The following is a 22,021-nucleotide window of genomic DNA, read 5'->3' as shown; positions in this document are numbered from 1 at the left end:
GTCTTCAACAGTTCATTAGTTTTAATGGTGAATACTGGGAATTGGAGTATCTCTATATCCATGTGCCAGCAGTGCCTAGGGGAAAGGAAATGCTTTCCTGAATGCAGATCACAGGACAGTGAGGAAACAGGTGAGGGTCCTGTGGTGTTTTGTAGACAGTTGTTTAAACATTTTCGCAATGTTCCACCAACTCTTGGAAACTCCAAATATTCAGCCTTGGAAGAACCAGCTAGCACTGGTTTTTGTAGAAGGTCTGAGTAAGAAACAGCAGTGGCTACTCAGAGTGAGAATTATTACAAGCTTAAAACCACATTCAGTTTTCACTAGAGTATCTCAACCTGTAACAACCTCCAGATGTTGCAAATTGATGAGAAGAGCCACATATTTAAATATTTTCAAAATCTGCCACTGAAATCATGTAGTGAATAAAGCTTTTTCAAAGAATTTGTGATCTTCCTCCTGGAGTATAGTGAGCAATTTCCAAATTAAGTCTTTATTGTATAAAGACATATGTCTGAAATGAAGTGCTTATATAGTAAAAAAAAAAAAAAAGTCTCAAAACCCCTACACTTTTCAAGTATATTGTTCTTCTGTGAAGAAGAACAGTTTAAACAAACTGTAAAATGGATGGAGGCTGGATGGAAGCCTTGTCCACCCAATTATTTTGTGCTCAACCAGAACACAAGAAGCTCATCTCTAGTGTTTCCTGGTTATCATTTCCACAACACATTGACCTCCTTGGTAGAAAGTTTAACATCTGCTTAAGGTCAAACAACTTATCCAAACAGAAGCTCTGCTCTCCCACAGCAATGACAACCAAAAAACCCCAACCTCTTCATTGACAATGATCAGAAAATCTCACCAAAAAAAAAAAAAAAAAATCAAATCCAAACAGAAAACCTAACTCTGGAACACTCCCAGTGGTATTTTCCCTGATGCTGCTTTTGTGGAGGATCAGTGCAACTACCTCACACTGTGCAATCACGGAATCACCAAATGTTAGGGGTTGGAAGAGACCTCAAGAGATCGAAGTCCAACCCCTCTGCCAGTGTAGGTCACACAGGATCGTGTGGGTTTTGAATGTCTCCAGACAAGACTCCGCAACCTCATTGGGCAGCCTGCTCCAGTGCTCTGTCACTGTCAAGGCTTAGCAGTTTCGGCAGACTACAAACGCAGGACAGAATTTCTCTCCATTCCCTCACCACCACCACCACCCCCCTTCGACACAAAGGGAAGATAAAAGGGGAATAATGACTGGAGACTAAGTTGGAAACTCAAAACAACTGGATACAGATTTTACTTACACAAGGGAAAGGTAGTAATATAAAGGGCAAAGTAACAAAAATATATATATGTATATATATGTATACAAATATATACAAATATATATCAATAGACAGCAGGTGGTGAGTGGGCAATAATGAAAGACAGCATGTCGAGTAGGAAGTGGGAGGAGCTGCTGACTTTCTGATCGTTCATGAAGTATGGCAGGAAATGGGAGGGGAATAGATCCCTCCCTTTGTGTTACACCCCTCAGAGTCCAAAAAGCCCTCCTTCTTCAGTTTCTCCTGTTCAAAGGCTCACAGCCACTCTCACAGTGAAAAAGCTTTTCCTTATGTTTACGTGAAACTTCCTATGCTCCAGCTTGCACCTGTTGTCCCCTCTCCCATCACTGGACATCACTAAAAGAGCCTGGCACCATCCTCCTGACACTCATCCTTATATATAAATACACATATTTATATACATTAATGAGGTCACCCCTCAGTCTCCTCTTTTCCAAGTTAAAGAGATCCAGATCCCTCAGCCTTTTCTTATTAGGGAGATGATTTATTCCCTTAATCATCTTGGTTACTCTGTGCTGGCCTTTCAAGAAGTTCCCGGTCCTTCTGGAACTGAGGGGCCCAGAACTGGACTCGGTACTCGAGATGTGGCCTCACCAGGGTCAGAGCAGCAAGGAAGGAGAACCGCTCTTGACCTACTAACCACACCCCTAACCACACCACAAGGGCATGTTGCTGGATTGTGGTCATCCTCCTGTTCACCAGGACCCCCAGTTACCTTTCCACTACGCTGCTCTCTAGCAGGTCAGTCCCCAAGCTATAGTGGCACACGGGGTTATTCTTTCCAACAATGCAAGGCTCTACACTTGCCCTTGTTGTAGATCATTACATTTCTCCCTGCCCAACTCTCCAGCCTGTCAAGGTCTGGCTGAATGGCAGCACAGCCTTCTGGGGTGTCAGCCACTCCTCCAATTTTTGTGTCATCAGCAAAATTGCTGAGAGTGCACTCTGTTCCTCATCCAGGTAGTTGATAAATATAGTGAAAAGTACTGGTTCCAGTACCAACCCCTGAGGGACTCCATTACATACAGTCCAATTAGACTCTGTGACGTTGACTACAACTCCCTGACTTCTTTCCTTTAACCAGTTCACAATCCACCTTGCTACCCAATCATTCAGACTACATTTCCTCAGTTTAGCTGTGAGGACACTGTGGGAGATGGTGTCAAACGCTTTATTGAAATCACCTATGAACAGACAGTCCTATCCCTACCTGCCAATGAGCAAAAACTGGGACTTCTAAACAACATAATGAAATGGCTATTTGCTCTTTATAAAGCATGTGACAATCTTTCAAAAAAACAAAATGGCCTAGTGCTGTGCACAATACTTGTGCATTTTATCTCTCTGTTATGCTGCACTCAACATTGCACTTCCCAGGCTGCAGGAGGGTGTTGGCCTATGGTGCCAGCCACTATGGTGGCACCAACCGCTTCAGGCCAAGTTTGATGGAGTTGCATCATCATCATCATCTTGAGGAACAGTCACTTGTGTACTGTCCAAAACTCCTGTTTAATATTCACCATTCAGACTCACCACAGGCTTGCTGCTCTTCTTGCAGCTTAACCTCTTATGGGACACGAATCCTGACCTCAATGATAGCTGGTGAAGTGCAGGCTGGACAGCAGATTGTTTCTTGCCATTATGTCTTAAAACTTCCTGCTCTTCTTGGGCTTTTTGATGGTTTTCTTGCTATACAAGAAAGTTCAAGACGTTTTTCTGCCTGCCTAAATATGTCTACGTCCTCCAACCCTGTGGTATCCACTTACCAATCCACTCTTCACCATGCTTACTGTGGCAATCACAGAACAGCTGAGCAGTCCATGTGGGAAGGGACCTCTGGATATCACCTTGTCCAAGCCCCTGCTCAAACAGGGCCACGTACACTGGTTGCCCAGGGCAGCATCTACACAGCTTTGATTATCTCTTCAAAGGGGGTGAAAACAAGTACGACTATTCCCATTGTGCAGACAGAGGATCAAACAGAAAGATGAGGACCTTGCCAAGGAAATTAAGGAATTAAAACTACAATTTTTATTCAACCTAAGCTCACACTTAGGTGAGCTCAACCTCAACATCACTATGCACTTTAGAAACTTTTCCTGTCTGAGGGTCGTCCAGGCTGAATACAGAAGCTAAAAGGCTGAAAACAACACAAATCCAGTGAGCAGTGTGATGGCGGTAACTCAGGCAAGTACCAGTTTTATTTAATCACAACTTTGGTTTCTTCCTGATGGGCAGTAAGTAGATAAATGAAAACAAAACTAAGCCTGATGATCAGGAAGAAAAAAATCAGCCAGGGGATACAAAAAAGAAACGAAGAACTGAAGGGGGAAAACCTTTGAGAAGAACAGATGCTAGTGAAAGACTCAAGGTGCTACAAAAGCTAGCCTGCCCACCTGTGCAGACTTTGTAGCCTCAGGAAGCCCAAGAGCTGAGGTTTGGCACAAGCAAATTGTCTGCAGTACCAACCAAGCTTCGCCTAGGACTATTAAGCCCAGGCTAGTCCACCATCACCCCTGCTTAGAAAAGGAGGGAAGCTGAGGGAGAGCAGTGGAGGGCGGATAAGGAGTAGGGGCTGTAAGGCATTTACAGCAGCAAAGAGCAGATTCAGTCAGCTCTGGGCTGAGGGGCTCTGCAGGCCCCGCAGCCGCCGGAGGCCACTGTTGGCAGCTCCCTCAGTGTGCTGCACTGCCTCTTCCTGCCATTTCTTTCGCGCGGTGACTCCTCAGACTCCACTCTTAGGTTCACTTCTGATCCCGAATTTTCAAAACTAGTTATGGAGCTATTTGAGCTCTTCTGTGGCTGTCTGGCCTCTGGTGATGCCGTCCTCCTGCAAGGAGATCGTTCTGCTCCTCCCGAGCTGCAGGTTTACTCATCAGCTGCCTTCTCGGCAGAGCATCCTTTCTGGGCACTCCAATGCCCGCGGCATGGCCGGGCAGCCCCCGGCAAGTCACGCTGGCCGCAAGCCTGCCCCGGCGGCAGGCAGCCGGGTAGCCGGACGTTCCCATCTTCCATCTCAAACGCGGGGCGCGGTTCCCCGTCCCCGACGCCGCCGTCGGTCCGGGCGGGCCCCGCTCCTCCCTCCGCCGCCTCCGCCCCGTGCTGCCGCAGGGAGAACGTCACGGCGAGAGAAGATGGCGGCGGCCGCGGCAGGGAGGCAAAGCAGTCCGCAGCGGAGCGGGTTGGGTCGGGCCCTCTGGGTTCTGCAGTGGGGGCTGAGGTGGGCGGCTGGCTGACTTCGAAGCGGGGAAGCGGCGGGACGTGTTGCCGGGTCCCCCGGCCCCCAACATTGAGCCGTGTGCGCACAGGAGGGGCCGGGCCGGAAGGCCGGCGGGCCGTAACGCTCGGTTTTCCCCTTCTCTTCACCAAGGAAGTTGAGCAGCAACGTGAGAGGCAACGTGGGCACGGCTTGCAGTGCTGAGATGGCGGCGAGACGCTTCAGCACAAACGGATGAGGGAGGCTGGTGCCCTGCAACGCTGCAGGGCATACGAAGATGGGTGCTGGCTGTGCCACGGGCAGGTATGTTCATGTACGGAGAGGTATTGCCGGGTGAGAAAAAGATGTAACTGAGTGATTGCTAGGGCAGTACGTGCATGAGAAATAAAAGCTCCGCTACCAGGTGCCACAGAGATGTGCAGCGCTTATAAAAAGGCCATCTAGAACGAAACCTCCTGTGTGCACATTTAAATACAGCTCATTCGTAAAAGGATGCTGTTTTTGATATCTCTTCCTGCTTCTATGGATTTCTCCGTCAGGTACTCCTCATCCAACCGGTTGCTGTGGAAAAGAGTCTGTTCGTGGTAGAACAGAACCACCGTTCTCATTCTCATCTGTGGCAGGTTTGGTAGAATGTTTTCATGTGTATCCTGTAGCTTAGAGACCCTGTTGGCAGAGGTGTTCAGTCCAGAGGATTTAATGCAATGATGAATGTCTGCTGTTTTCACTTCCCCGTGTTTTTTTCTGCACTGAAGATATGGCCATACCTACCCTTCTTATTTATTTCCAAATTCCAGTTTTAAGTTGGTAAATCAGTGCCTTCCAAAATCCACAAATTCTGTAGTTTGGACTACAGAATATAGGGTTTTTTTATACAAACTGATGAGTGTAACATTATTTGTAAAAATATTCACTAGCAATATTTATACATATTACATTTATCAGTTTATTGTGTGTAAGTTGGAAAAGACAAGAGGATGGTTGGAGGACTGAGAAGGTAAGCCAGTTAACTCCTTGCTGTAGCTTACTGGTTCAAGCCTCCAAAATTGTACTTGTGCAATAGCAGCTCATGCTTCCTTCTTGACGTGAGGGAAAGCAGTACTGCAGTTGCACATAAAAAGTTACTCGCCACCGGTGGCTTCCATTTTAGTGATTTGTACTGAGAACTTTGGAAGTCTCCAAGGAAGGGGACTGAAACCTCAATAAATGCACCCAGCTACTCGATAAGGCTTAGTCAGACCTTACTTTCAGTTGTTTTGTTAACAGTGCTGTACTACTGGCACGTCTTTCTCCATTTTCCTCGACAGCATCAAGAGAATGGGATTTGTGACAGCAACAGACACTTGGCCCCAGCCCTCTCCATGGAACTGAAGCAGTCCGTGCTTGACCACATGAGAACATGCCTCTTGCAGAAGGTTAATGATGTCCTACTTAAAAAACTTCATGAGATGCAAACTCATTCAGATACTTTCAAGTTACCTCTTTTCATGGCAAAAATAAACCAGCGATTGACTTTTCTGAGAGCTGTTCATTGAAAAACTGTGGAGAGGAAGGCTAAGGTTCCAGCTAAGATCTGTACAACAAGTACAGGTCAACTTAAAAAAAAATAAATAGAATTTTTTTCCTCCTGGTAGCAGAAGTACCTTTTTAGATATATGATGAACTTAACGTGCAGCTGTTTCATAATAATTTTTTTCACAGCTAAAATTTGTAATTTTCAATGTAAGAATGCAACGGCAAAGTAAGCCAATAATGTTTAGCTGTCACTAAAACAGTAAAAAAAAAGTAACTGCTTACAAACACAAACAGTGGACTAACTGTGACTAAATTAAGCACTATTGCTGTAAGCGTTCATAATGCTCATAACTCTTATTTTCAGTTAGGTGTGCCTCAGGTTGTTAAATCTGTGTTCTTTGCAGAGATTGAATATGCTGGTTTATATTGTATGCATCTGAAGTTACATTGAAGAGAAATAGCTAGCAACTTGTCCTTTCTTTACCCAACACTGCCTGACAGTTAGTTGCCTGCGTGATCCAAGGGGAAGGTGAGCCTACCAAGTTTCCTTTACTCTCATTTTAGAAGGGCATTCTTATACAGCACAGGCACAACATAGTTACCAAGAAGCACACTGCTTAAATTTACAATGATTTATTGTGTTTTGAACATTCAATAAATACGAAGCTTTTAGCTTCACATTTGGTAATCCTCCCCCACCCACAATGAGATGGTTGGAGATTTTTTCTGGCATAAGCTCCATTGCCAGCAATGGATGTATCCTAACAAGAGCTTAATAAGTACACACACAGCAGCTTTCTAAACATACCTGCTCATTTAAAGGCATGATAAACATTTACTAACCAAATCTCAAGTGAGTTCTTCACAGAAGAAAATTCTGCTGTAAGCTGCCTCTGAACATTTTCTGCAGTGCTGGTGGTTTACTGCACAGAGTATTTATTTTTGAAGAGTGCTGATGAATCAGTAAGAAAACAAAGATTTCCCCCCCCCCCCCCCCCCCCTCCCATTTAAGGTAAGGTGAAATATGTAACTAGTACTGAACAGTGTTTCTCTTGCTGAGCATTTCATGGCAAGCATGAATAAACAGAGAAAGTAGCAACATGTTACTCTGTTAGTAGGGAATTTTTTTTGTTGGTTTCAGCTTGCTTTTAAACCACTGTTCAGATATTAAAGGTATTACATTTCAACTTAACATGTATGTTTTGTGTGTGACTTTCCACAAGAGTTGTGTTAAAAACACAAACTTGCTGCACATTGTGAGAATGACTTTCAAGTACTTAAATTTGAGTATCCCTCTAAACTCCATTTCTTATTAAAAACGTGTTCTTAAAAAAAGCATGAAGACTACAGAAAACCAATTAACAATAGAGTTAATCTTGTGTATTTTTACCACAACTGTATTTTACATAACACCAAGCTCCTGCTTTAGCAAAAGAATAAAAATAAATTCTCTCCCAAGTTATTTACACATAGGAATTGCCCTACTGTGGGACCAGATGCTTCACTCTACAGTGCTTTTAACCCAAGGTGTAATCTTAGGTGCATCCCTTTGTGATTTAGGTTCTTGGAAGTTTTCTGCAAACCTTTCTCTTGCTTTATCCCAGTTCTTTCTGTTCTTGCTCTGGATGATCTGAACATCTTCAAGCGAGGTTGGTCTACTGGTACCCAAACCTGCATGTGCCTTATGTAGCTGGAGGTGGATCTGTCAAATACATTAAATATTGTAACTGTAAGTTAGGTATTCTAAATAGTTAAAATCGTAGTCTATAGCACTGCATCTAAAGTACTGTTGAAATGGTGCATTAAATCACCTCTAGAACACTAAAGTGCTCAATGATGTCACATGCATGTCACTAATATTGCTCTGCAGTACCCCTCACTGAACAAGTAACATGATCCCTTTGCTGTGTAATTTGACAACAAAAAGTATGGATGGTTCTAAGCAACTCTAGTGCCAAAACAAAAAAACATCACTGATGACAAAAATGGGGCTAACACAATTGCCACAGAGGTCCAGAACTCAGCTGGCTACAGTGACTTCAGCCAGCTTCTCTTCTCATTTAGCTTGACGTTTGTGCTCCATTGCTCTCAGAGAAAGTGAAGAATTCCACCATAAACACAATGGTTTTGCATAACTTAAAATGGTTCCAGTCTTCCTCCAGACTTTGAATTCAAATACAAGATCATTAATTCAGTGGCTAGAAGCTATGTCTTCCCTTGGTTGGTTTTCTAATACAGGCATTACTGGCAGTTTCTACCGAACAGATTTAAGAATTTCAAACTACTCATTAAACAAGTAAAAAAAAGATTTGAGATTAATGCTACTGTGATAACTCACTCCATCCCAGGATTTGAAACTGTTTAAAGTGAATAGTGGTTTAGGCATTTCTCACTGCAAATACGTTTTCTATTCCTTTTTGTTCCAAGTAAAAATCAGAAAGACCTACCGGATCCTTCATACCACCACCATCCTTGCCCAGGCCTTCCCCTTTCTTCCATCCCATCTTCTCCAACATTTTATGTCCTTTGTTGCTGTTGCTAATTTCACTTTGAAGAAAAGTTTAAGATAACCGATAAACAAGAGTTAATACCAAGAGCATGCTCTCTACACAGATACCAAAGGGTACAAATTCACATGCATATGCTGCTGTAGAAACCAGGACTTGACTACTGTGCTGTTCCTGCTTCCATCAAGAGAGGACCCTTCCATCCAGAAGACCCTAGTGCTACCTTTTGCAAGTTCTTCCATGAATACCATTGGTGACGAAAGCTCTTCCAAGCCTCTGGGGAATACTGTCTTTCTTAAAACTCATTCTGAATTACTTGCTTACTTAAGGAAACAGCTACAGCACAGTTAGGTGAGAATCGACTGCACTAGGGAAAGGGCAGTATTGCTACCTAACCACCAAAACATCCTAACATATTTTATTGTCTCAAACATCCTTTTACTAACTTAAAAACACCTACAAAGTTCGTATTTCTTAAAACAGCCAACTCAACTAACACTGCAGGAGCAAAGGAATAGTTAAAGAGAAGGATTCAAGTAAGTGCCATTTCAGAGGCACGTAAACGCACATGAAGCTTGGTGCTGACAGTGAAAAACAGGTGAAAAATTTGCATGTGTACTATTATTGGGAGTGGATAAGAAAAACAGAAATTGAGACACCTGAAAAACAGACATTGATGAAGGTGTCAGTAATGCAACTGGGGGAGTCTCCTGATCTTTATTGAGTTGGTAAGGAAGTGATCTAAGCAGCTGTACCATGTAAGCTATGTGACTGTTTATATAATTTATTTCACTTTAGTGAAAAAAGAGTCAAAGGCAGGAAGGTAAGTGCCACATCTGTAGAAAGAGAAACTGCCAGTTTGTTTTCCTCACTATTAAGATTTAATAGCTGTGGACTAATTTGGCATTTGCTTTTCTTATGTAAGAACTGACATTTTAAAAAGCAATGGTACCTTGCTAAGCTTCTGCTAAATTCACATCTTTAGAAATAGTTTGTGTTCATTCTATTTAATAAAAGACAAAAAAATTAAATTTCCTATTTGAATGAGCAAGACAGCCTCTGCTGTTATGGGAGTACTCGTGCAGATACTACAATTGGTAATACTAAATCAATACAGTACTATAAATACAAATTGATACTGTTTTCTTTTATGATCCAATGTAGACACTGCTATCGCCAAAAGATAAGAATAGGTTTGGTTTTAAATTATTGCTTTATTCCAAGATTGACTCTTTTTTTCCACTCTAGCAAACAGGATCTTTGAGAGTGCTGCAACAACACACAAGAAAAAGTCTTTTCTAAAGCCTTTTATTTATAAGTTCAAGTGCTAAATTACTGAGTGTTGCAGTCCTTTAAGTAAAGCATAGTTGCAAGACTGAATGTATATACTTTTTGAGTTCTGAGTCACTTTATGGTCAAAATAGTTCTATTTTTAATAGTACACTTTAGCTCATGCTGCTGTGGCCCATTCATTTGCATGGCTGACATCATAAGGTATGGAATACGTACTTATCTCTAAATATATTCTGAAATCTCAGGTTTAAAAGTGCATATCAATGTTAAAGATTTGCTCACATCAAGAAGGAAGCATGAGCTGCTATTACACAAGTACAATTTTGGAGGCCTGAACCAGTAGGCTACAGCAAGGAGTTAACTGGCTTCCCTTCTCAGTCCTCCAGCCATCCTCTCGTCTTTTCCAACTTACTACATTTATCAGTTTACTGTGTGCATGTGTAAATACTGCTAGTGAATCTTTTTCATCTTCAAGCTTTTTATAAATGACAGTACACTCATCAGTTTATATAAAAAAAGCCCTATATTCTGCAGTCCTAACTACAGAATTTGTGAATTTTGGAAAGCACTGGTTTACCAAACCTAGATCTGGAATGTGGAAATAAATAAGAAGCGTAGGTATGGCCATATCTATTCTACTTTTCTATTTTTGGCAATTCTATTTTTAGAAATTCTCTTTTTATTTTTGCAAATTAAGCTTAGACTGAGCTGTACTGCTATCTTGTATTGGACAGGAAAGTTAAGGAGCAACTGAAGAAATGGAAAAGGGAAGCTTTTAAACCCTTTAAGTCTGCTTTGCCACAGAAAAGTGACAGCAGGAATGTACGTGCGATATTGAATAGAAGTATTCAAGTTACTTCTGTTGTAGAGGCTGTTTAAACTCCGGGGTTACGTCTTGCAGGTGTAGTAAGCATTAACGTAGAAAGCAGAATGCCATTATTTCCCTCAAATTCCCTTCAGCTGCCAAAGCAATACCAATATGGCATCTATACACCTGCTTAGTTCTGTCAAAGCTTCTGAAGAAATCTTTTGCTGCAGAACAAGCTAACCGTTTACACCAAAAGCCAGTGTCATGTTCACGTAGCTTTCTGCTTAATACAGAGATTTGATTCCTCATAGCAAGAGAAGATTCAACAGAACCTGTTCACAGCCTCTGTGAAATTAGTTTGGTAGCATTACAGTATTAGGGGATGATGGCAAGAACATAGCTTGCAAGGTACAGCTGTAAGGTGGAAAGTACTCAGTGACAACTATAGGGTTTTTTCCGAGACTTAGGATTGATGACATAGGCTGAGGGTGCCGTACGTCTGGAGGCAGGCAGTGAATTTATAAAAAAAATAAAATATTCAAAGCCCCTTTCTTTATCTTGACGGAATTTCATGTGCTTATGAAGAACAGGGAGTATGAAGACAACAAAGCAGTGAAGAATCCAAAGCACAAAGACAGAGCAGGAAAACGCAGAGAGACCACTGGAAGTGAAGGAACCTTCCAGAGAGATGATAGTCCAGCTTCTGTTCATATGTAAGTCTGCTGAGTTTGTCCTCCTTGCTCTTCTCTAGTGAATCTTAAAAACTAATGAAAAAGTATCAGTTCCTTACTAGTGCAGTTGTTAGATTAGGAGTTAGCTATATGTAATGGGTAAGGAGAAGCAGCAAATAGTAAGCTATTCTTGCTTCCCAGTTCACATGCTCTTTTTATGAACTCCTCACCTTCAATACAGAATTCAGCTTGGCGGGAAGGATGCTTAGATCGCTCCCTTACCAACTCAAAAAAGATCAGGAGACTGCTTCAGTTCCATGGAGAGGGCTGAGGCCAAGTGCCTGTTGCTGTCACAAATCCCATTCTCTTGATGCTGTCGAGGAAAATGGAGAAAGACGTGCCAGTAGTACAGCACTGTTAACAAAACAACTGAAAGTAAGGCCTGACTAAGCCTTATCGAGTAGCTGGGTGCATTTATTGAGGTTTCAGTCCCCTTCCTTGGAGACTTCCAAAGTTCTCAGTACAAATCACTAAAATGGAGGCCACCAGTGGCGAGTAACTTTTTATGTGTAACGCAGTACTGCTTTCCCTCACGTCAAGAAGGAAGCATGAGCTGCTATTACACAAGTACAATTTTGGAGGCCTGAACCAGTAGGCTACAGCAAGGAGTTAACTGGCTTCCCTTCTCAGTCCTCCAGCCATCCTCTTGTCTTTTCCAACTTACTACATTTATCAGTTTACTGTGTGCATGTGTAAATATTGCTAGTGAATCTTTTTCATCTTCAAGCTTTTTATAAACGACAGTACACTCATCAGTTTATCTAAAAAAAGCCCTATATTCTGCAGTCCTAACTACAGAATTTGTGAATTTTGGAAAGCACTGGTTTACCAAACCTAGATCTGGAATGTGGAAATAAATAAGAAGCGTAGGTATGGCCATATCTATTCTACTTTTCTATTTTTGGCAATTCTATTTTTAGAAATTCTCTTTTTATTTTTGCGAATTAAGCTTAGACTGAGCTGTACTGCTATCTTGTATTGGACAGGAAAGTTAAGGAGCAACTGAAGAAATGGAAAAGGGAAGCTTTTAAACCCTTTAAGTCTGCTTTGCCACAGAAAAGTGACAGCAGGAATGTACGTGCGATATTGAATAGAAGTAGTCAAGTTACTTCTGTTGTAGAGGCTGTTTAAACTCCGGGGTTACGTCTTGCAGGTGTAGTAAGCATTAACGTAGAAAGCAGAATGCCATTATTTCCCTCAAATTCCCTTCAGCTGCCAAAGCAATACCAATACGGCATCTATACACCTGCTTAGTTCTGTCAAAGCTTCTGGAGAAATCTTTTGCTGCAGAACAAGCTAAACGTTTACACCAAAAGCCAGTGTCATGTTCACGTAGCTTTCTGCTTAATACAGAGATTTGATTCCTCATAGCAAGAGAAGATTCAACAGAACCTGTTCACAGCCTCTGTGAAATTAGTTTGGTAGCATTACAGTATTAGGGGATGATGGCAAGAACATAGCTTGCAAGGTACAGCTGTAAGGTAGAAAGTACTCAGTGACAACTATAGGGTTTTTTCCGAGATTTAGGATTGATGACATAGGCTGAGGGTGCCTTACTTCTGGAGGCAGGCAGTGAATTTATAAAAAAAAATAAAATATTCAAAGCCCCTTTCTTTATCTTGACGGAATTTCATGTGCTTATGAAGAACAGGGAGTATGAAGACAACAAAGCAGTGAAGAATCCAAAGCACAAAGACAGAGCAGGAAAACGCAGAGAGACCACTGGAAGTGAAGGAACCTTCCAGAGAGATGATAGTCCAGCTTCTGTTCATATGTAAGTCTGCTGAGTTTGTCCTCCTTGCTCTTCTCTAGTGAATCTTAAAAACTAATGAAAAAGTATCAGTTCCTTACTAGTGCAGTTGTTAGATTAGGAGTTAGCTATATGTAATGGGTAAGGAGAAGCAGCAAATAGTAAGCTATTCTTGCTTCCCAGTTCACATGCTCTTTTTATGAACTCCTCACCTTCAATACAGAATTCAGCTTGGCGGGAAGGATGCTTAGATCGCTCCCTTACCAACTCAAAAAAGATCAGGAGACTGCTTCAGTTCCATGGAGAGGGCTGAGGCCAAGTGCCTGTTGCTGTCACAAATCCCATTCTCTTGATGCTGTCGAGGAAAATGGAGAAAGACGTGCCAGTAGTACAGCACTGTTAACAAAACAACTGAAAGTAAGGCCTGACTAAGCCTTATCGAGTAGCTGGGTGCATTTATTGAGGTTTCAGTCCCCTTCCTTGGAGACTTCCAAAGTTCTCAGTACAAATCACTAAAATGGAGGCCACCAGTGGCGAGTAACTTTTTATGTGTAACGCAGTACTGCTTTCCCTCACGTCAAGAAGGAAGCATGAGCTGCTATTACACAAGTACAATTTTGGAGGCCTGAACCAGTAGGCTACAGCAAGGAGTTAACTGGCTTCCCTTCTCAGTCCTCCAGCCATCCTCTTGTCTTTTCCAACTTACTACATTTATCAGTTTACTGCGTGCATGTGTAAATACTGCTAGTGAATCTTTTTCATCTTCAAGCTTTTTATAAATGACAGTACACTCATCAGTTTATCTAAAAAAAGCCCTATATTCTGCAGTCCTAACTACAGAATTTGTGAATTTTGGAAAGCACTGGTTTACCAAACCTAGATCTGGAATGTGGAAATAAATAAGAAGCGTAGGTATGGCCATATCTATTCTACTTTTCTATTTTTGGCAATTCTATTTTTAGAAATTCTCTTTTTATTTTTGCGAATTAAGCTTAGACTGAGCTGTACTGCTATCTTGTATTGGACAGGAAAGTTAAGGAGCAACTGAAGAAATGGAAAAGGGAAGCTTTTAAACCCTTTAAGTCTGCTTTGCCACAGAAAAGTGACAGCAGGAATGTACGTGCGATATTGAATAGAAGTAGTCAAGTTACTTCTGTTGTAGAGGCTGTTTTAAACTCCGGGGTTACGTCTTGCAGGTGTAGTAAGCATTAACGTAGAAAGCAGAATGCCATTATTTCCCTCAAATTCCCTTCAGCTGCCAAAGCAATACCAATATGGCATCTATACACCTGCTTAGTTCTGTCAAAGCTTCTGAAGAAATCTTTTGCTGCAGAACAAGCTAACCGTTTACACCAAAAGCCAGTGTCATGTTCACGGAGCTTTCTGCTTCATACAGAGATTTGATTCCTCATAGCAAGAGAAGATTCAACAGAACCTGTTCACAGCCTCTGTGAAATTAGTTTGGTAGCATTACAGTATTAGGGGATGATGGCAAGAACATAGCTTGCAAGGTACAGCTGTAAGGTAGAAAGTACTCAGTGACAACTATAGGGTTTTTTCCGAGACTTAGGATTGATGACATAGGCTGAGGGTGCCGTACGTCTGGAGGCAGGCAGTGAATTTATAAAAAAAATAAAATATTCAAAGCCCCTTTCTTTATCTTGACGGAATTTCATGTGCTTATGAAGAACAGGGAGTATGAAGACAACAAAGCAGTGAAGAATCCAAAGCACAAAGACAGAGCAGGAAAACGCAGAGAGACCACTGGAAGTGAAGGAACCTTCCAGAGAGATGATAGTCCAGCTTCTGTTCATATGTAAGTCTGCTGAGTTTGTCCTCCTTGCTCTTCTCTAGTGAATCTTAAAAACTGATGAAAAAGTATCAGTTCCTTACTAGTGCAGTTGTTAGATTAGGAGTTAGCTATATGTAATGGGTAAGGAGAAGCAGCAAATAGTAAGCTATTCTTGCTTCCCAGTTCACATGCTCTTTTTATGAACTCCTCACCTTCAATACAGAATTCAGCTTGGCGGGAAGGATGCTTAGATCGCTCCCTTACCAACTCAAAAAAGATCAGGAGACTGCTTCAGTTCCATGGAGAGGGCTGAGGCCAAGTGCCTGTTGCTGTCACAAATCCCATTCTCTTGATGCTGTCGAGGAAAATGGAGAAAGACGTGCCAGTAGTACAGCACTGTTAACAAAACAACTGAAAGTAAGGCCTGACTAAGCCTTATCGAGTAGCTGGGTGCATTTATTGAGGTTTCAGTCCCCTTCCTTGGAGACTTCCAAAGTTCTCAGTACAAATCACTAAAATGGAGGCCACCAGTGGCGAGTAACTTTTTATGTGTAACGCAGTACTGCTTTCCCTCACGTCAAGAAGGAAGCATGAGCTGCTATTACACAAGTACAATTTTGGAGGCCTGAACCAGTAGGCTACAGCAAGGAGTTAACTGGCTTCCCTTCTCAGTCCTCCAGCCATCCTCTTGTCTTTTCCAACTTACTACATTCATCAGTTTACTGTGTGCATGTGTAAATATTGCTAGTGAATCTTTTTCATCTTCAAGCTTTTTATAAACGACAGTACACTCATCAGTTTATCTAAAAAAAGCCCTATATTCTGCAGTCCTAACTACAGAATTTGTGAATTTTGGAAAGCACTGGTTTACCAAACCTAGATCTGGAATGTGGAAATAAATAAGAAGCGTAGGTATGGCCATATCTATTCTACTTTTCTATTTTTGGCAATTCTATTTTTAGAAATTCTCTTTTTATTTTTGCGAATTAAGCTTAGACTGAGCTGTACTGCTATCTTGTATTGGACAGGAAAGTTAAGGAGCAACTGAAGAAATGGAAAAGGGAAGCTTTTAAACCCTTTAAGTCTGCTTTGCCACAGAAAAGTGACAGCAGGAATGTACGTGCGATATTGAATAGAAGTAGTCAAGTTACTTCTGTTGTAGAGGCTGTTTAAACTCCGGGGTTACGTCTTGCAGGTGTAGTAAGCATTAACGTAGAAAGCAGAATGCCATTATTTCCCTCAAATTCCCTTCAGCTGCCAAAGCAATACCAATATGGCATCTATACACCTGCTTAGTTCTGTCAAAGCTTCTGAAGAAATCTTTTGCTGCAGAACAAGCTAACCGTTTACACCAAAAGCCAGTGTCATGTTCACGTAGCTTTCTGCTTAATACAGAGATTTGATTCCTCATAGCAAGAGAAGATTCAACAGAACCTGTTCACAGCCTCTGTGAAATTAGTTTGGTAGCATTACAGTATTAGGGGATGATGGCAAGAACATAGCTTGCAAGGTACAGCTGTAAGGTGGAAAGTACTCAGTGACAACTATAGGGTTTTTTCCGAGATTTAGGATTGATGACATAGGCTGAGGGTGCCTTACGTCTGGAGGCAGGCAGTGAATTTATAAAAAAAAATAAAATATTCAAAGCCCCTTTCTTTATCTTGACGGAATTTCATGTGCTTATGAAGAACAGGGAGTATGAAGACAACAAAGCAGTGAAGAATCCAAAGCACAAAGACAGAGCAGGAAAACGCAGAGAGACCACTGGAAGTGAAGGAACCTTCCAGAGAGATGATAGTCCAGCTTCTGTTCATATGTAAGTCTGCTGAGTTTGTCCTCCTTGCTCTTCTCTAGTGAATCTTAAAAACTGATGAAAAAGTATCAGTTCCTTACTAGTGCAGTTGTTAGATTAGGAGTTAGCTATATGTAATGGGTAAGGAGAAGCAGCAAATAGTAAGCTATTCTTGCTTCCCAGTTCACATGCTCTTTTTATGAACTCCTCACCTTCAATACAGAATTCAGCTTGGCGGGAAGGATGCTTAGATCGCTCCCTTACCAACTCAAAAAAGATCAGGAGACTGCTTCAGTTCCATGGAGAGGGCTGAGGCCAAGTGCCTGTTGCTGTCACAAATCCCATTCTCTTGATGCTGTCGAGGAAAATGGAGAAAGACGTGCCAGTAGTACAGCACTGTTAACAAAACAACTGAAAGTAAGGCCTGACTAAGCCTTATCGAGTAGCTGGGTGCATTTATTGAGGTTTCAGTCCCCTTCCTTGGAGACTTCCAAAGTTCTCAGTACAAATCACTAAAATGGAGGCCACCAGTGGCGAGTAACTTTTTATGTGTAACGCAGTACTGCTTTCCCTCACGTCAAGAAGGAAGCATGAGCTGCTATTACACAAGTACAATTTTGGAGGCCTGAACCAGTAGGCTACAGCAAGGAGTTAACTGGCTTCCCTTCTCAGTCCTCCAGCCATCCTCTTGTCTTTTCCAACTTACTACATTCATCAGTTTACTGTGTGCATGTGTAAATATTGCTAGTGAATCTTTTTCATCTTCAAGCTTTTTATAAACGACAGTACACTCATCAGTTTATCTAAAAAAAGCCCTATATTCTGCAGTCCTAACTACAGAATTTGTGAATTTTGGAAAGCACTGGTTTACCAAACCTAGATCTGGAATGTGGAAATAAATAAGAAGCGTAGGTATGGCCATATCTATTCTACTTTTCTATTTTTGGCAATTCTATTTTTAGAAATTCTCTTTTTATTTTTGCGAATTAAGCTTAGACTGAGCTGTACTGCTATCTTGTATTGGACAGGAAAGTTAAGGAGCAACTGAAGAAATGGAAAAGGGAAGCTTTTAAACCCTTTAAGTCTGCTTTGCCACAGAAAAGTGACAGCAGGAATGTACGTGCGATATTGAATAGAAGTAGTCAAGTTACTTCTGTTGTAGAGGCTGTTTAAACTCCGGGGTTACGTCTTGCAGGTGTAGTAAGCATTAACGTAGAAAGCAGAATGCCATTATTTCCCTCAAATTCCCTTCAGCTGCCAAAGCAATACCAATATGGCATCTATACACCTGCTTAGTTCTGTCAAAGCTTCTGAAGAAATCTTTTGCTGCAGAACAAGCTAACCGTTTACACCAAAAGCCAGTGTCATGTTCACGTAGCTTTCTGCTTAATACAGAGATTTGATTCCTCATAGCAAGAGAAGATTCAACAGAACCTGTTCACAGCCTCTGTGAAATTAGTTTGGTAGCATTACAGTATTAGGGGATGATGGCAAGAACATAGCTTGCAAGGTACAGCTGTAAGGTGGAAAGTACTCAGTGACAACTATAGGGTTTTTTCCGAGATTTAGGATTGATGACATAGGCTGAGGGTGCCTTACGTCTGGAGGCAGGCAGTGAATTTATAAAAAAAAATAAAATATTCAAAGCCCCTTTCTTTATCTTGACGGAATTTCATGTGCTTATGAAGAACAGGGAGTATGAAGACAACAAAGCAGTGAAGAATCCAAAGCACAAAGACAGAGCAGGAAAACGCAGAGAGACCACTGGAAGTGAAGGAACCTTCCAGAGAGATGATAGTCCAGCTTCTGTTCATATGTAAGTCTGCTGAGTTTGTCCTCCTTGCTCTTCTCTAGTGAATCTTAAAAACTGATGAAAAAGTATCAGTTCCTTACTAGTGCAGTTGTTAGATTAGGAGTTAGCTATATGTAATGGGTAAGGAGAAGCAGCAAATAGTAAGCTATTCTTGCTTCCCAGTTCACATGCTCTTTTTATGAACTCCTCACCTTCAATACAGAATTCAGCTTGGCGGGAAGGATGCTTAGATCGCTCCCTTACCAACTCAAAAAAGATCAGGAGACTGCTTCAGTTCCATGGAGAGGGCTGAGGCCAAGTGCCTGTTGCTGTCACAAATCCCATTCTCTTGATGCTGTCGAGGAAAATGGAGAAAGACGTGCCAGTAGTACAGCACTGTTAACAAAACAACTGAAAGTAAGGCCTGACTAAGCCTTATCGAGTAGCTGGGTGCATTTATTGAGGTTTCAGTCCCCTTCCTTGGAGACTTCCAAAGTTCTCAGTACAAATCACTAAAATGGAGGCCACCAGTGGCGAGTAACTTTTTATGTGTAACGCAGTACTGCTTTCCCTCACGTCAAGAAGGAAGCATGAGCTGCTATTACACAAGTACAATTTTGGAGGCCTGAACCAGTAGGCTACAGCAAGGAGTTAACTGGCTTCCCTTCTCAGTCCTCCAGCCATCCTCTTGTCTTTTCCAACTTACTACATTTATCAGTTTACTGTGTGCATGTGTAAATATTGCTAGTGAATCTTTTTCATCTTCAAGCTTTTTATAAACGACAGTACACTCATCAGTTTATCTAAAAAAAGCCCTATATTCTGCAGTCCTAACTACAGAATTTGTGAATTTTGGAAAGCACTGGTTTACCAAACCTAGATCTGGAATGTGGAAATAAATAAGAAGCGTAGGTATGGCCATATCTATTCTACTTTTCTATTTTTGGCAATTCTATTTTTAGAAATTCTCTTTTTATTTTTGCGAATTAAGCTTAGACTGAGCTGTACTGCTATCTTGTATTGGACAGGAAAGTTAAGGAGCAACTGAAGAAATGGAAAAGGGAAGCTTTTAAACCCTTTAAGTCTGCTTTGCCACAGAAAAGTGACAGCAGGAATGTACGTGCGATATTGAATAGAAGTAGTCAAGTTACTTCTGTTGTAGAGGCTGTTTAAACTCCGGGGTTACGTCTTGCAGGTGTAGTAAGCATTAACGTAGAAAGCAGAATGCCATTATTTCCCTCAAATTCCCTTCAGCTGCCAAAGCAATACCAATATGGCATCTATACACCTGCTTAGTTCTGTCAAAGCTTCTGAAGAAATCTTTTGCTGCAGAACAAGCTAACCGTTTACACCAAAAGCCAGTGTCATGTTCACGTAGCTTTCTGCTTCATACAGAGATTTGATTCCTCATAGCAAGAGAAGATTCAACAGAACCTGTTCACAGCCTCTGTGAAATTAGTTTGGTAGCATTACAGTATTAGGGGATGATGGCAAGAACATAGCTTGCAAGGTACAGCTGTAAGGTAGAAAGTACTCAGTGACAACTATAGGGTTTTTTCCGAGATTTAGGATTGATGACATAGGCTGAGGGTGCCTTACTTCTGGAGGCAGGCAGTGAATTTATAAAAAAAAATAAAATATTCAAAGCCCCTTTCTTTATCTTGACGGAATTTCATGTGCTTATGAAGAACAGGGAGTATGAAGACAACAAAGCAGTGAAGAATCCAAAGCACAAAGACAGAGCAGGAAAACGCAGAGAGACCACTGGAAGTGAAGGAACCTTCCAGAGAGATGATAGTCCAGCTTCTGTTCATATGTAAGTCTGCTGAGTTTGTCCTCCTTGCTCTTCTCTAGTGAATCTTAAAAACTGATGAAAAAGTATCAGTTCCTTACTAGTGCAGTTGTTAGATTAGGAGTTAGCTATATGTAATGGGTAAGGAGAAGCAGCAAATAGTAAGCTATTCTTGCTTCCCAGTTCACATGCTCTTTTTATGAACTCCTCACCTTCAATACAGAATTCAGCTTGGCGGGAAGGATGCTTAGATCGCTCCCTTACCAACTCAAAAAAGATCAGGAGACTGCTTCAGTTCCATGGAGAGGGCTGAGGCCAAGTGCCTGTTGCTGTCACAAATCCCATTCTCTTGATGCTGTCGAGGAAAATGGAGAAAGACGTGCCAGTAGTACAGCACTGTTAACAAAACAACTGAAAGTAAGGCCTGACTAAGCCTTATCGAGTAGCTGGGTGCATTTATTGAGGTTTCAGTCCCCTTCCTTGGAGACTTCCAAAGTTCTCAGTACAAATCACTAAAATGGAGGCCACCAGTGGCGAGTAACTTTTTATGTGTAACGCAGTACTGCTTTCCCTCACGTCAAGAAGGAAGCATGAGCTGCTATTGCACAAGTACAATTTTGGAGGCCTGAACCAGTAGGCTACAGCAAGGAGTTAACTGGCTTCCCTTCTCAGTCCTCCAGCCATCCTCTTGTCTTTTCCAACTTACTACATTCATCAGTTTACTGTGTGCATGTGTAAATATTGCTAGTGAATCTTTTTCATCTTCAAGCTTTTTATAAACGACAGTACACTCATCAGTTTATCTAAAAAAAGCCCTATATTCTGCAGTCCTAACTACAGAATTTGTGAATTTTGGAAAGCACTGGTTTACCAAACCTAGATCTGGAATGTGGAAATAAATAAGAAGCGTAGGTATGGCCATATCTATTCTACTTTTCTATTTTTGGCAATTCTATTTTTAGAAATTCTCTTTTTATTTTTGCGAATTAAGCTTAGACTGAGCTGTACTGCTATCTTGTATTGGACAGGAAAGTTAAGGAGCAACTGAAGAAATGGAAAAGGGAAGCTTTTAAACCCTTTAAGTCTGCTTTGCCACAGAAAAGTGACAGCAGGAATGTACGTGCGATATTGAATAGAAGTAGTCAAGTTACTTCTGTTGTAGAGGCTGTTTAAACTCCGGGGTTACGTCTTGCAGGTGTAGTAAGCATTAACGTAGAAAGCAGAATGCCATTATTTCCCTCAAATTCCCTTCAGCTGCCAAAGCAATACCAATATGGCATCTATACACCTGCTTAGTTCTGTCAAAGCTTCTGAAGAAATCTTTTGCTGCAGAACAAGCTAACCGTTTACACCAAAAGCCAGTGTCATGTTCACGTAGCTTTCTGCTTAATACAGAGATTTGATTCCTCATAGCAAGAGAAGATTCAACAGAACCTGTTCACAGCCTCTGTGAAATTAGTTTGGTAGCATTACAGTATTAGGGGATGATGGCAAGAACATAGCTTGCAAGGTACAGCTGTAAGGTGGAAAGTACTCAGTGACAACTATAGGGTTTTTTCCGAGATTTAGGATTGATGACATAGGCTGAGGGTGCCTTACGTCTGGAGGCAGGCAGTGAATTTATAAAAAAAAATAAAATATTCAAAGCCCCTTTCTTTATCTTGACGGAATTTCATGTGCTTATGA

The 22,021-nt window shown here is 41.5% G+C and overlaps 1 long non-coding RNA gene, 7 other non-coding genes and 1 pseudogene across 11 annotated transcripts; 1 reads left to right on the top strand and 8 right to left on the bottom strand.

Moving 5' to 3' along the window:
- The first annotated feature begins 5,545 nt into the window (after nt 1-5,545).
- On the top strand, nt 5,546-5,683 carry LOC139790463 (small nucleolar RNA SNORA47). The gene has a single exon (XR_011723505.1). It is a non-coding gene; the product is annotated as a small nucleolar RNA SNORA47 (small nucleolar RNA).
- A 1,393-nt stretch (nt 5,684-7,076) lies between these two features.
- On the bottom strand, nt 7,077-11,970 carry LOC139790079 (uncharacterized). 4 transcript variants are annotated; one of them, XR_011723373.1, is made up of 3 exons: nt 11,952-11,970; nt 8,526-8,625; nt 7,077-7,780 (listed from the first exon to the last, which is right to left on the bottom strand). It is a non-coding gene; the product is annotated as an uncharacterized lncRNA (long non-coding RNA). The 4 variants fall into 4 exon arrangements; XR_011723371.1 differs by lacking the exon at nt 11,952-11,970 and adding an exon at nt 11,588-11,728; XR_011723372.1 differs by lacking the exon at nt 11,952-11,970 and adding an exon at nt 11,640-11,724.
- On the bottom strand, nt 10,146-10,263 carry LOC139790452 (small nucleolar RNA SNORA47; annotated as a pseudogene).
- LOC139790504 (small nucleolar RNA SNORA47) lies at nt 11,922-12,054 on the bottom strand. Its single transcript, XR_011723545.1, has one exon. It is a non-coding gene; the product is annotated as a small nucleolar RNA SNORA47 (small nucleolar RNA).
- A 1,659-nt stretch (nt 12,055-13,713) lies between these two features.
- Nucleotides 13,714-13,846, bottom strand: LOC139790502 (small nucleolar RNA SNORA47). Its single transcript, XR_011723544.1, has one exon. It is a non-coding gene; the product is annotated as a small nucleolar RNA SNORA47 (small nucleolar RNA).
- A 1,659-nt stretch (nt 13,847-15,505) lies between these two features.
- On the bottom strand, nt 15,506-15,638 carry LOC139790501 (small nucleolar RNA SNORA47). Its single transcript, XR_011723543.1, has one exon. It is a non-coding gene; the product is annotated as a small nucleolar RNA SNORA47 (small nucleolar RNA).
- A 1,659-nt stretch (nt 15,639-17,297) lies between these two features.
- LOC139790500 (small nucleolar RNA SNORA47) lies at nt 17,298-17,430 on the bottom strand. Its single transcript, XR_011723542.1, has one exon. It is a non-coding gene; the product is annotated as a small nucleolar RNA SNORA47 (small nucleolar RNA).
- A 1,659-nt stretch (nt 17,431-19,089) lies between these two features.
- Nucleotides 19,090-19,222, bottom strand: LOC139790499 (small nucleolar RNA SNORA47). Its single transcript, XR_011723541.1, has one exon. It is a non-coding gene; the product is annotated as a small nucleolar RNA SNORA47 (small nucleolar RNA).
- A 1,659-nt stretch (nt 19,223-20,881) lies between these two features.
- Nucleotides 20,882-21,014, bottom strand: LOC139790472 (small nucleolar RNA SNORA47). The gene has a single exon (XR_011723515.1). It is a non-coding gene; the product is annotated as a small nucleolar RNA SNORA47 (small nucleolar RNA).
- Nucleotides 21,015-22,021: the final 1,007 nt, after the last annotated feature.

The sequence above is a fragment of the Heliangelus exortis genome, chromosome Z, assembly GCF_036169615.1.
Source record: "Heliangelus exortis chromosome Z, bHelExo1.hap1, whole genome shotgun sequence".
NCBI classification, from domain to species: domain Eukaryota; kingdom Metazoa; phylum Chordata; class Aves; order Apodiformes; family Trochilidae; genus Heliangelus; species Heliangelus exortis.
Note: the sequence above shows the minus strand (reverse complement) of the source record. Positions and strands in the feature narration are given on the sequence as shown.